We start from the raw sequence: 14,463 nt of genomic DNA on the forward strand, positions 1-14,463 counted from the left end.
CAGTGGTGGATTAGTGTTGATGCCCCCCCATAACACTATTATCAGTAGCAGGCACGAGGTTTGCCATTGATAACATGTTAGCAGTGGCGGGCGCCCTTCACTTCCTCGCTCGTCACTGGTAGGCCTTTGCACTCACTATTGCTAGGTTGTTTTGCAGTAGTGTTCCAGTGAAATACGAGACATGATAATGATGCTCATTTGGAGAACTTGGAGTGTGAAGTTGTTGGGGAACGTAGTAATTTCAAACAAATTCCTACGCACACGCAAGATCATGGTGATGCATAGCAACGAGAGGGGAGAGTGTTGTCTACGTACCCTCGTAGACCACAGCGGAAGCGTTGACGCAACATAGAGGAAGTAGTCGTACGTCTTCCCGGTCCAACCGATCCAAGCACCGTTACTCTGGCACCTCCGAGTTCTTGACACACGTACAGCTCGATGACGCACCCCGGGCTCCGATCCAGCAAAGCTTTCGGGGAGGAGTTTTGTCACCACGACGGCGTGGTGACGATCTTGATGTTTAACCGTCGCAGGGCTTCGCCTAAGCACTGCTACAATATGATCGAGGTGTAATATCGTGGAGGGGGGCACCGCACACGGCTAAGAAAACGATCACGTGGATCAACTTGTGTGTCTATGGGGTGCCCCCTGCCCCCGTATATAAAGGAGCAAGGGGGAGGCCGGCCGGCCCTTGTGGGCGCGCCAAGGAGGAGTAGGATTCCTACTCCTAGTTGGAGTAGGTTTCCACCTTTCCTAGTCCAACTAGGAGAAGGGGGGAAAGGGGGGAAGAGGGGAAGGAAGGGAGAGAGGGTCCGCGCCCCAAACCCCTTGTCCAATTCGGACTGGGCTTGGGAGGGGCGCGCGCCACCTCCTGCTCCTTTCCACTAAGGCCCATTAAGGCCCATTGCTTCTTCCTCGTATTCCCGTAACTCCCTGGTACCTCCGAAAATACCCGAAACACTCGGAACCTTTCTGATGTCCGAATATAGTCGTCCAATATATCGATCTTTACGTCTCGGTACTCCGAACTCATCCGGGACTCCGAACTCCTTCGGTACATCAAAACTCATAAACTCATAATATAACTGTCATCGAAACCTTAAGCATGCGGACCATATGGTTTCGAGAACAATGTAGACATGACCGAGACACGTCTCCGGTCAATAACCAATAGCGGAACCTGGATGCTCATATTGGCTCCCACATATTCTACGAAGATCTTTATCGGTCAGACCGCATAAAAGCATACGTTGTTCCCTTTGTCATTGGTATGTTACTTGCCCGAGATTCGATCGTCGGTATCTCAATACCTAGTTCAATCTCGTTACCGGAAAGTCTCTTTACTCGTTTCGTAATACATCATCTCGCAACTAACTCATTAGTTGCAATGCTTGCAAGGCTTATGTGATGTGCATTACCGAGAGGGCCCAGAGATACCTCTCCGACAATCGGAGTGACAAATCCTAATCTCGAAATACGCCAACCCAACATGTACCTTTGGAGACACCTGTAGAGCTCCTTTATAATCACCCAGTTACGTTGTGACGTTTGGTAGCACACAAAGTGTTCCTCCGGCAAACGGGAGTTGCATAATCTCATAGTCATAGGAACATGTATAAGTCATGAAGAAAGCAATAGCAACATACTAAACGATCGGGTGCTAAGCTAATGGAATGGGTCATGTCAATCAGATCATTCACCTAATGATGTGATCCCGTTAATCAAATAACAACTCTTTGTCCATGGTTAGGAAACATAACCATCTTTGATTAACGAGCTAGTCAAGTAGAGGCATACTAGTGACACTCTGTTTGTCTATGTATTCACACATGTATTATGTTTCCGGTTAATACAATTTTAGCATGAATAATAAACATTTATCATGATATAAGGAAATAAAATAATAACATTATTATTGCCTCTAGGGCATATTTCCTTTAGTCTCCCACTTGCACTAGAGTCAATAATCTAGTTCACATCGCCATGTGTTTCAACACTAATAGTTCACATCACCATGTGATTAACACCTATAGTTCACATTGTCATGTGACCTATACCCAAAGGGTTTACTAGAGTCAGTAATCTAGTTCACATTGTTTATGTGATTAACACCCAAAGAGTACTAAGGTGTGATCGTGTTTTGCTTGTGAGATAATTTTAGTCAACGGGTCTGTCACATACAGATCCGTAAGTATTTTGCGAATTCTATGTCTACAATGCTCTGCACGGAGCTACTCTAGCTAATTGCTCCCACTTTCAATATGTATCTAGATCGAGACTCACTAGTAGAAAACAGGGCTTTGGTCCAGGCCGGGTCAGCCCATTAGTCCCGGTTCAGTCTAGAACCGGGACCAATGTGGGCATTGGTCCCGGTTCGTGAGCCCAGGGGGCCGGCTGGGCCACGTGGGCCATTGGTCCCAGTTCATCTGGACCTGTTGGTCCCGGTTGGTGGGACGAACCGGGACCAATGGGCCTCGCTCCTGGCCCACCACCATTGGTCCCGGTTGGTGGCTTGAACCGGGACCAAAGGCTCCCCTTTAGTCCCGGTTCATGCCACCAATCGGGACCAATGAGGTGCCTATATATACCCCCTCGCGCAAGAGCAGAGCACAGTGCTTTGTTTTTTCTGGACGAGGGGGAGAGGGCTTTGTGGTGCTCTAGCTCACCTCCTATGCACATGAGGTGTTCGATGGAATGCCCGAGCCACACTACTTAAGCTTTCTCCTCTCGAAGCTCGACCTCCAAACTCCATTTTCCTCGAGATTTGTCTAGATTTAGCGGTCCGTCACGCCCCGTCCCCGTCTTCACCGCCGTCGATCACCCGCGCCGATCTCATCACCGACACCACCGTGGTGAGCCTCTTGTTCTTATCTTCTTTCTGAAAGGAAAAATATTCTTACTTGTATGTTTAGATAGATACTTGTATCATTTTCTTACATTTATTATTGCATCTTATATAGTGCGATGGTTTTGGTATCCGCCCCCGTCGGCCCTCGTCCTGTCTATGATTCCGATGTGGTATGTATATTATCTTTATAACTATTGGTTCATTTATTGTTTATGAAAATTATGCCGACCAACGTGACATAGATTTTATTTATCTAGGATGTATGTGAATCGGAAATGCCAACCGACCCTATTGTCGAGAGGTTAAATTTAGTTGAAGAAGAAAACAATTTGTTGAAGGAAAAAATAAAAAAATTGAGGAGGAGAAGATGATATTAGAGTTGCATGTTGCGGATGTCATCGATGATCACAAGATCAAGATGGATGCAATGCGCTTGAAGATTAGAAAGATTAGAAAATATGCCATTCATACCGAGGCTTGGTATCATTATGCCGTTGGATCAATTGTTACCTTGCTTGCGATTATGATCGCATTTGTTTTCGCATTGAAATGTTTTACATAGTTTCAATGTATGGTTTGATTAATTAGATGCTCTGGAGAGCTATATGTTGTTAGATGAGAACTATGTATGCACTTTGGTTTTAATGTGATGATGAACTTCTATTAATTTGGACACTTAATTATATATAATGCACGCAGATGAACCGGCAATGGATGTACGGTGACAGACACACCCGCAAGTACATTAAGGGTGTGCATGAGTTTCTCGATGCGGCTGAGGCAAACAAGCAGAATGGTTTTATGTGTTGTCCATGCACTGAATGTGGGAATACGAGGTCTTACTCTAACCGAAAAATCCTTCACTCCCACCTGCTTTACAAGGGTTTCATGCCACACTATAATGTTTGGACGAGGCACGGAGAAATAGGGGTTATGATGGAAGACGGCAAAGAAGAAGAGTACGATGACAACTATGTGCCCCCTGAATACGGTGATGCTGCAACGGGGGGAGCTGGTGAAGATCAAGAGGAACCAGACGATGTGCCCAATGATGCTGCCACGGGTGAAGCTGCTGAAGATCAAGAGGAACCAGACGATGTGCCCGATGATGATGATCTCCGCCGGGTCATTGTCGCTGCAAGCACGCAATGCATTAGTCAAAAGGAGAAGCTGAAGCTCGATCGCATGTTAGAGGATCACAAAAAAGGGTTATACCCCAATTGCGAAGATGGCAACACAAAGCTCGGTACCGTACTGGAATTGCTGCAGTGGAAGGCAGAGAATGCTGTGGCTGACAAAGGATTTGAGAAGCTACTGAAAATATTGAAGAAGAAGCTTCCAAAGGATAACGAATTGCCCGACAGTACATACGCAGCAAAGAAGGTCGTATGCCCTCTAGGATTGGAGGTGGAGAAGATACATGCATTCCCTAATGACTGCATCCTCTACCGCGGTGCATACAAGGATCTGAACGCATGCTCGGTATGCGGTGCATTGCGGTATAAGATCAGACGAGATGACCCTGGTGATGTTGACGGCGAGCCCCCCAGGAAGAGGGTTCCTGCGAAGGTGATGTGGTATGCTCCTATAATACCACGGTTGAAACGTCTGTTCAAAAATGAAGAGCATGCCAAGTTGATGCGATGGTACAGTGAGAACCGAAAAAAAGATGGGAAGTTGAGAGCACCCGCTGACGGGTCGCAGTGGAGAAAAATCGAGAGAAAGTACTGGGATGAGTTTGCAAAGGACCCAAGGAATGTATGGTTTGCTTTAAGCGCGGATGGCATTAATCCTTTCGGGGAGCAGAGCAGCAATCACAGCACCTGGCCCGTGACTCTATGTATGTATAACCTTCCTCCTTGGATGTGCATGAAGCGGAAGTTCATTATGATGCCAGTTCTCATCCAAGGCCCTAAGCAACCCGGCAACGACATTGATGTGTACCTAAGGCCATTAGTTGAAGAACTTTTACAGCTTTGGAATGGAAACGGTGTACGTACGTGGGATGAGCACAGACAGGAGGAATTTAACCTTAAGGCGTTGCTGTTCGTGACCATCAACGATTGGCCCGCTCTCAGTAACCTTTCAGGACAGACAAACAAAGGATACCACGCATGCACGCACTGTTTAGATGACACTGAAAGTATATACTTGGACAAATGCAGGAAGAATGTGTACCTGGGCCATCGTCGATTTCTTCCGACCAACCATCAATGTCGAAAGAAAGGCAAGCATTTCAAAGGCGAGGCAGATCACCGGAAGAAGCCCGCCATGCGCACCGGTGATCACGTGCTTGCTATGGTCAATGATTTACACTACGTAATCTTTGGAAAGGGTCCCGGTGGACTAGCTGTTCCGAATGACGCTGAGGGACACGCACCCATGTGGAAGAAGAAATCTATATTTTGGGACCTACCCTACTGGAAAGACCTAGAGGTCCGCTCCTCAATCGACGTGATGCACGTGACGAAGAACCTTTGCGTGAACCTGCTAGGCTTCTTGGGCGTGTATGGGAAGACAAAAGATACACCTGAGGCACGGGAGGACCTGCCTTGTTGAGCCCTTCCCTCTCTGCCTTGTTGAGCTCCTCTCAAAGTGAAAATAGATGCCCTAATAGAGAAAAGTTTAACCTAAATTCACAGTGAATTTCTCTGAAATTCATAGAAATTTACTAGGAATTTAGGTTGAATTTTCTCTATAAGCGCATCTATTCTCATTTTTTTAGTAAGTTAATCACAGACTTGTGATTCAAACAATTTTCAAAGAATTCAAATTTTAACTATTCAAATTTGAAAACTAATGGCACTAACAGAAAGTTTATAATTTTGCTGACCTAAAAGCAAAAAGAATTAAAAAATAAAGCAAAAAACAAAACAAAATAAATAATACAGAAAACAGAACAAAAAAACTGGAAAAAAATAAAAATAGCAACAATAAGTATTTTGTTGTAAGTAGAAACAAAATAAAATAAATAAAGCAACAAAGAAAACAAAAAAACTAAAAAAGTGTTTTCAAATTTGAAAACTAATGGCACTAACAGAAAGTTTATAATTTTTCTAAAACTAAAAGCAAAAAAGAATTAAAAAATAAAGCAAAAACAAAAGGAAATAAATAATGCAGAAAACAAAACAAAAAAACTGGAAAAAAAATAGGGCTCACCCCTATAATATTTGTTATGACTAACTAAAATTACCAAATTGAGTATAATGATAAAACACAGTAATATTAAATAGCAGGAAAAAGATTAACTCAAAAATCAATTTTTATAGTAAAGTTATTCATAAACTAGTGATTCACACAAATTTTAAAAAATCAAATTTAAACTATTCAAATTTTAAAACTAATGGCACTAACACAAAGTTTATAATTTTTGTGACCTAAAATAAAAAACAAATCACTATAAGTATTTAGTTCTAAGTAGAAACAAAAAAACAAAAAAAACAAAAAAAAAGTGCCACCTACTGGGCCCCCACGGCCTGAATACGACTAGAAACCCTTCCGTGGGCCAGGATTCAGGCCCGCGGGAGGCCCAGTAGGCCCACAGGCGCAGATTGCAGTGTTAGACCCGAAAGCCTTCTTTAGAGAGAGCTCGAGAGGGAGGGCGCACCGCACCTTATAAACAGGTGCGCCTCCCTCTCAACTAGCGAGGTGGGATTAAATATTTGGGTTCGGGGCAGCACAGGCCTTTGGTCCCGGTTGGTGGCACCAACCGGGACTAAAGGGGGCATTGGTCCCGGTTGGTGCTACGACCCGGGACTAATGCCCCCCTTTAGTCCCGGTTGGTGCCACCAACCGGGACCAAAGGCAGCCCAAAGGGCGGGAAGCGGCGGCCTTTTGTCCCGGTTGGTGGCACCAACCGGGACTAAAGGGGGGCATTAATCCCGGGTCGTGCCACGAACCGGGACCAATGCTCTCAGTATATAAGAAAACACTTGTGAAATTTTCATTAAGTTCCTCATTCTCCCGCTGCCCCGTCGCCCGTGCCCGTCGCCGCCGTCGTCGTCGCCGTCCCCGTCGCCGCGCGCCACCCCGCGCCATCGCCGTCCGCCTCACCGTCGTCGTCGCCGCCCCCGTCGCCGTGCGCCACCCCACGCCGTCGCTGTCCGCCTCATCGCGCCGCCCCGCTCCACCGCTGCCCCGACCTTGCCGCCTCGATGCCACCGCTGCCCCGCGTCGCCCCGATGCCGTCCCTGCCCCACGCGCCACCGCCTTTGCCTCAGGCCGGCCCCGACCCCTCCCCGCGCCCGTCGTCGCTATCGTCCGCCGCCACACCGATTCCGGATGGCGACCTCGATCCCTCCCCGCGCTGTGAGCCCCTGCCTCCTCCCCTTTCCTTCTCATTGTTGTCCCCGCATGCCATCCGTAAGCGCCACCGCCAACCATCGTCGCCGTCGCCGACCATCGCGGCCTATTTTTCATTTTTTCTGTCAAGATGTATGTATGTATGTATTTTCAATGTATATATAATGCTCTTTATATGTTCATATGTAACATTTAAGAAAAAAAAGTGTTGTGTTGGAGAAGAAAAGAGGAAGGAGGAAGAAGGAAAAGAAGGAGCGTGTATATGCCCTTTTTTAGATTTTTTGTTTTTTGCATTTTTATAAAAATGTATATATGTATGTATGTTCTCTGTGTATATATATGTTCATGTATGCAAAAGATAGATTTTTAGAAAAGTTAGGATTTTTTTCTGTTAATAGAAGAAGAAAAAGAATGAGAGGAAAAAGGAAAATAAGAAGAGGAAGAAAGGAGAAGAAGAGGAGAGGAAGAAGAGGAGAAATAAATAAGAAGAAGAAGAAAAAGAAAAAAAAAAGAGGAAAAGAAGAAGAGGGAGAAGAGGGAGAAGAAGAGGGAGAAGAAGAGGAAGAAGAATAAAAAGAGGAGAAGAAAGAATAGAGGAGGAGAAGCTCCTCTATTCTTTCTTCTCTTCTTTTTTCTTCTTCTTCTTCTTCCTCTTCTTTTTTTATCGGGAACGAGGGTCGTCGAGGGGTCGAGGGGGAGGGGGGACGGCGAACATTCATGAGAGAGGCGGGGAAGAGGGAGAAGAAGAGGAGAGGAAGAAGAGGAAAAAAAGAAGAGGAAGAAGAAGAATAAAAAGAGGAGAAGAAAGAATAGATGAGAAGAACTTCTTCTCCTCTATTCTTTCTTCTCTTTTTATTCTTATTCTTCCTCTTCTTTTTTTATCGGGAACGAGGGCATGTCGAGAGTGTCGTCGAGCGGTCGAGGGTCGGGAAACTAGGGCTTACCCGAAGAAGGAGAAGAAGAGAAGAGGAAGAAGAGGAGAAAAAAAGAAAAGGAAAAAAAGAGGAAGAAGAAGAAAAAAAAGAGGAGAAGAAGAAGGAATAGAGGAGAAGACATTGTCAGTTCTTCTTCTCCTCTAGCTATTCCTTTCTTCTTCTCCTCTTTTTTCTTCTTCTTCTTCTTCTTCTTCTTCTTCATAATTTTTATCGGGGGTTCGAGGGGTCGAGGATCGCCGAGGGGTCGAGAGAGGTTTCCTAGTGTCAAAGTATTGAAGAAATCCATGCCTTCATCATTAGCCGGAAGTAACCAGGGCATGTTGGTATGAAGTTCTGCAAAGTTGTTCTGGAATGGAGTCCCGGATAGAATAATCCGCCTTTTGGTACGAATTCAGCAAAGGCCTTCCAAATAGCGATATTCAGAAGGCTCTTGCTGAACTTTGTACCAAAAAGCGAATTATCCTATCTGGGACTCCGTTCCAGAACAACTTTGAAGAGCTTCGTACCATCATGCACATGTTACTTTCGCCTAATGATGAAGACATGGTTTTGTTAAATCCTTTGACACTAGGCAACCTCCCGACCCCTCGGCGATCCTCTCAAACATGAGAGGAAGAAGAGGGTCGTCTAGGGGTCGAGGGTTCCAGGGTCATCGAGGGTTCGAGGGGTTGAGGATCGCCGAGGGATCGAGAGAGGTTTCCTAGTGTCAAAGTATTGAAGAAATCCATGCCTTCATCATTAGCCGGAAGTAACCAGGGCATGTTGTTACGAAGTTCTGCAAAGTTGTTCTGGAATGGAGTCCCGGATAGAATAATCCGCCTTTTGGTACGAATTCAGCAAAGGCCTTCCAAATAGCGATATTCGGAAGGCTCTTGCTCAACTTTGTACCAAAAAGCGAATTATCCTATCTGGGACTCCGTTCTAGAACAACTTTGAAGAGCTTCGTACCATCATGCACATGTTACTTTCGCCTAATGATGAAGACATGGTTTTGTTGAATCCTTTGACACTATGCAACCTCCCGACCCCTCGGCGATCCTCTCGAACATGAGAGGAAGAAGAGGATAAAAAAAGAAGAGGAAGAAGAAAAAAAAAGAGAAGAAATAATAGAGGAGTGCTTCTCCTTTATTCTTTCTTCTCCTTCTTTTTTTCTTCTTCTTCCTCTTTTTTTTATCGGGAATGAGGGTCATCGAGGGACATAGATGTAGTGTCGTCATTGTCGATATATACCCCCTCCCGGTAGCTTGCTATGATTAGGTAGCTAGTTCTACGTTTGGCACTAATATATCCATCTGTCATGTTTGAATAATAATTGCCATGTTGTAAATATTTGTAGAAACTATGGACACCGCCAAAGACGAAGCAAAAGAAGCGTTGTTGAGGGACATAATCGCAGAAGGAAGTGATGCCGTCTCGTTGTTTCTCAACGACACCGATGGTCTGGAAGGAGAGGGTGAACAAGCTGGCTAGGGTGACCTAATGCCGGTGCAAGAAGAAGAACATGAGGACGGCTCCGGTGCCCAATGCCAGTGCAAGAAGGAGACCGTGATGACGGCTCCGGTGACCGAACCGAGTCTGGCCAGGTATATATATTAGTTAAGCCTGTGCTGACTAGCTGATTGATGCATTCATTGTTTTGGTATGTACACATATTGATTAAGTCTTTGTTCTTTTTTCTAGCCCTCCGGATCGAGCACAACTTCGGTAAAGAGACGAGGCCCAAAGAAAGAGTTGAGCTCGGATGAAAAGTTAGAGATCATAGCAATCGCGCCCGACGGCCAACCGATTGAAACCCTCCGGACAAAGAGCGCATTTGTTGCTCAGTGTGGGGTTCTGGTTAGGGACAAGATCCCGATAAGCATCCAGCAATGGTTTAAGCCGGCTACAGAAGACCCTGAGGTGTCTTATGTCAATGATATGCAGAAAAATGATCTTTGGACTGAGCTGAAGTCAAATTTCACCCTACCCCCAGAGGATGATCCGGAGAAGCCAGTTAAAGAGCAATTAATCAAGTCTTTTGCTCTTAAGAGGATGGCAAATCTATTCAGGAGGTGGAAGAAAGAGCTGAATAGGTTTGTCGATAAAAAAGAGACACCAGAATTCAAGGGCAGATATGAGAAGATCAGAGATCACTGGCCCGCATTTGTGGCCCACAAGACATCGGAAAAGAGTAAGAAGATGTCGGCGACAAACAAGCAAAATGCTGCGAAGAAGATGCTTCACCATCGCACGGGGTCAGGTGGCTACCTCGTAGCCCGGCCTAAGTGGGCCAAGACTGAGAATGATCTGGCTGCTAAAGGGATCGAACCAGAGACAATTAGCTGGCCAGACCATTGCCGGACTTGGTTCTTTGGGGCTGGCGGAAACTTGGACCCTATAACAGGGAAGTGCATTTGGACGAAGGATCAAATGGACATACCAGTCAGGAAGCTTAAGCAGTATATCGAAGCAGCGCAGCAAGGGAAGTTCTTTCCAGACAGAGAGAACGAAGAGCTCACAATGGCCCTCGGGAATCCTGAGCACCCTGGACGGACACGAGGCACGCTAGGCTCCATTCCATGGAAGGTTGGGTTTCCGGACGCAGGCGGTTACAAATCCCATGAGAGGAGGAAAAAAGTGCAGCAGACCCAAATGCAGGTGCTGCAAGCAAGGGTAGACGCGATAGAGGAACGAGAAGCAAATCGCAGCAAACGTACTGCCGAAGCTTCCCCCGAAGCTACCCCGCCATCTCAGCGCAGAAGCAGCGTGGCTTCCACCGAGCTGCTTCAGCCGGAGCATGCCTTGACGGCTCCTGCCAGCTATCCCGTGGATGCTATAACGGAGTCTCAAAATTGCCACCTTATGACGCAATGGATGAATTTGAAGGTCAAGTCGGCTATTGGCTCTGTTTATCCTACTGAACTCGGCGCAACTTTTCACTGTCGGCCGACTCCAGAAGGATATGCTAGGGTGATGGTGGATGAGATAACGGAGGGATTTGAGGACCTCCAACTTGACCACCCTACCGGTGAAGGGGAGACTCGGCTGGGGTCTGCTCTGAAGACTCCATGCCTATGGCGGAAGGAGCTCATCAACCTTCCGAACTGGATGCCTCCGCCTCCTCCTCCTCCTCTGGCAAGTCAGGGCACTCCGCCTCCTCCATCGCCCCCTCCTCCGGCGAGTGATGATCAGGGCCCTCGGCCGGCTCCTTCTCCGGCGCGTGGCGGCACTCCGCCTCCTTCTCCGCCTGCGCCGACGCGCCCGAGCAGCCAGCCTCCTCCTTCTCCGCCTCGTCAGCAAGGGCGGAAGAGACCAGCCGTCGCTCCAGCTGATCCGGCGCGTCGTAGTCCTTATCCTCCGCCTCTTAAGCAAGTAAAGAAGACAACCGCTCCGTCTGCTCGGTCGGCGTCTAGCAGTACAACCAGAGGTGGGAGGACATACAGATTCGGTCCTTCTCTGAAGACTCCAGAGAAGTTACCATACGAGAGGACCCCGGAGGAGAACGTGAAGATCACGCAAACCGAAGTGGATGACTGGTTTCAAGGGTTGAAAGCAAAGAGACATCCACCTCCGGAGGAGAAGGTAGATCCGGTGAAAGTGAAGCGCACTCTGGCTGCCCTGGCAAAACCACCCAAGTCTCTGCCGAAAGGCAACTATGAGCGCATTATTGCAAAGACATGGGCCGAAGCGGAGCGGTCGGGAAGTACAGTCAGTGATCAAAGGCTGAAAGAACGATGAGCAGCTGGGAAACAAATTGCCCAGCTCGGCGAACAAGCGAAACAATCGTGCCCCCCCCCTCAAGGTGCCTACCGACATCGTCGATCCGAGGATGGTACCTGGTTATGGCAATGTTGACGATTACCTGCCCGACGATGTACATTATGATCCCATGGAGCAGCAGATACACAGATACGAGTACGGGAAGCCTCTCGTCAAAGATGAAAAATCTTTAACAACGATGATGCGAAGATTACATGATTGGTACTTGAAAATCTGCAGAGAGTCTGGGGGGAGGAGTACTTTGTATGCGAGAGTTAAACCGGAGCATGACCTCGTTGGAATTGAACTGTTGCCTATTCCATTTGAGGAGTTCTATCAGTTTTTCAATCAATTGGCCCTCGATAAAACAACGATCACCTGCTACTGTCTATAAGTACTACTACTTCTGTCATTAAGTCTCTCTATATAGCTCATCTCTTTCATTGCATGTATTTATAATTATCCTCACTATATTATGCAGAATGAAGATTGCCGAATTGAAGAAAAGACAAATCGGTGATATTGGGTTCGTTAACACATATCTCATAGGTGCAACTGAGGTTGAACGTCGTCCCGGAGATACCGAGGCCAACTTGCTACGATCATTCAAAAAAAATGAAAACAAAGATATAATACTCTTTCCTTACAACTTCAAGTGAGTGTTACTGTCTTGTGCATATTCGGTTTCCCTTATATATTAGTCCAGGTTATAGTAATGTAATTGATGAGTTATGCATGCGTGTGCAGATTCCACTATATTCTCCTAGAGATTAGGCTTGAGCAGGGAGTAGTAACCGTCTTGGACTCTAAACGAAAAGATCCCCAGGAGTATGCGGACATGACTGAAATCCTCAAGAAGTAAGTCAAATCGATCATTATCCACCATATCAGCAACTTTGTTCATTTCCTGATATCAAGTAATTGTTTTCTTTGTCCGGCGAGGTTTGGAGAAAATTCACCAGAAAAGTTCTGGGACTGCCGAAGGAGCTGGAATTTAGACACCCGAAAGTAAGTACTATAGTAGCATGTTCCGCGCATCTCCTAGCTAGTGATTCAAGCGCTAGTTTCATCAATACCATTTAGCATTCTTGCTTATCAGTTTGATTGACCTCTATTTTTGTAAAGTGGTTGTGGCAGGAAAAAGGGAATGATTTCTGTGGATACTACGTCTACGAGTCCATCCGCCACACAACCTGTGAGCGGGGCGGGTACTCTGACGAACAATATGAAGTACGTAAATAACAACATTCACAATTTTATTTTATTACCATCATCTGTGTTGAGTTTCATTCATTCATATATATATGTATTGACCCCCTTCTTCAAATTAGATGTTTCGGAAGCGGGATGAACTCCTAGCACCAGCTCACATGCGAGCAATTCAAGAGGAATTGGCGGCATTCTTTCTTGACCACGTGATCGCTGAAGACGGAGAATACTATGTGAACCATGAGTCCGTATGATTATATTTGTAAGAGATAATTATTGTATATATGTAGCCGGTAGTGTCGGATAGATATACGAGAACTTGTTGTTCGACCAATCTCTCGGAGAAGGAGAGATGGTCGATATCACTTCTCTCTGTATGCATATATGTTCATGACGATCTTCTGTTTCCTTTGTTTGCTTACTAGCTAGCTAGCGTGTCTAGTCCTCTCTATACGTATGTATAGTACGTAGCGTCAACCAAGCACGGACATAAGAGAGGACACTTCTCTCTATTAATTATAGCTAGCTAACACAATGTATGAAACACCTAAATTAACCCCCCAAAACCCCCACCCCCCCCCCCCCCCTTCAAAAAAAACAAAAACCCCAGCCACAGAAATGCTGACGTGTGGATGCCTATTGGTCCCGGTTGGTGCCACCAACCGGGACCAAAGGGTCTCCTGCCTGGGCTCTGCGCACTGCCCACGTGGAGGCCCATCAGTCCCGATTCTGGATTGAACCGGGACTAAAGGGTCGGGGCATTAGTACCGACACTTTAGTCCTGGTTCAGGAACCGGGACTAAAGGCCCTTACGAACCGGGACTATAGGCCCTTTTTCTACTAGTGACTAAGAGTCATCCAGATCTGTGTCAAAACTTGCATCGACGTAACTTTTTACGACGAACCTTTTTGTCACCATCATAATTGAGAAATATTTCCTTATTCCACTAAGGATAATTTTGACCGTTGTCTAGTGATCTACTCTTAGATCACTATTGTACTCCCTTGCTTAACACAGTGTAGGGTATACAATAGGTACACAGCATGGCATTCTTTATAGAACCTATGATTGAGGCATAGGGAATGACTTTCATTTTTTTCTATCTTCTGCCATGGTCGGGCTTTGAGTCTTACTCAATTTCACACCTTGTAACACAGGCAAGAACTCTTTCTTTGACTGTTCCATTTTGAACTACTTCGAAATCTTGTCAAGGTATGTACTCATTGAAAAAACTTATCAAGCGCTTTGATCTATCTCTATAGATCTTGATGCTCAATATGTAAGCAGCTTCACCGAGGTCTTTCTTTGAAAAAAAACTCCTTTCAAACATTCCTTTATGCTTTGCAGAATAATTCTACATTATTTCCGATCAACAATATGTCATTCACATATACTTATCAGAAATGTTGTAGTGCTCCCACTCACTTTCT

This window comes from Triticum aestivum, chromosome 5A (genome assembly GCF_018294505.1).
Source record: "Triticum aestivum cultivar Chinese Spring chromosome 5A, IWGSC CS RefSeq v2.1, whole genome shotgun sequence".
Classification (NCBI taxonomy): domain Eukaryota; kingdom Viridiplantae; phylum Streptophyta; class Magnoliopsida; order Poales; family Poaceae; genus Triticum; species Triticum aestivum.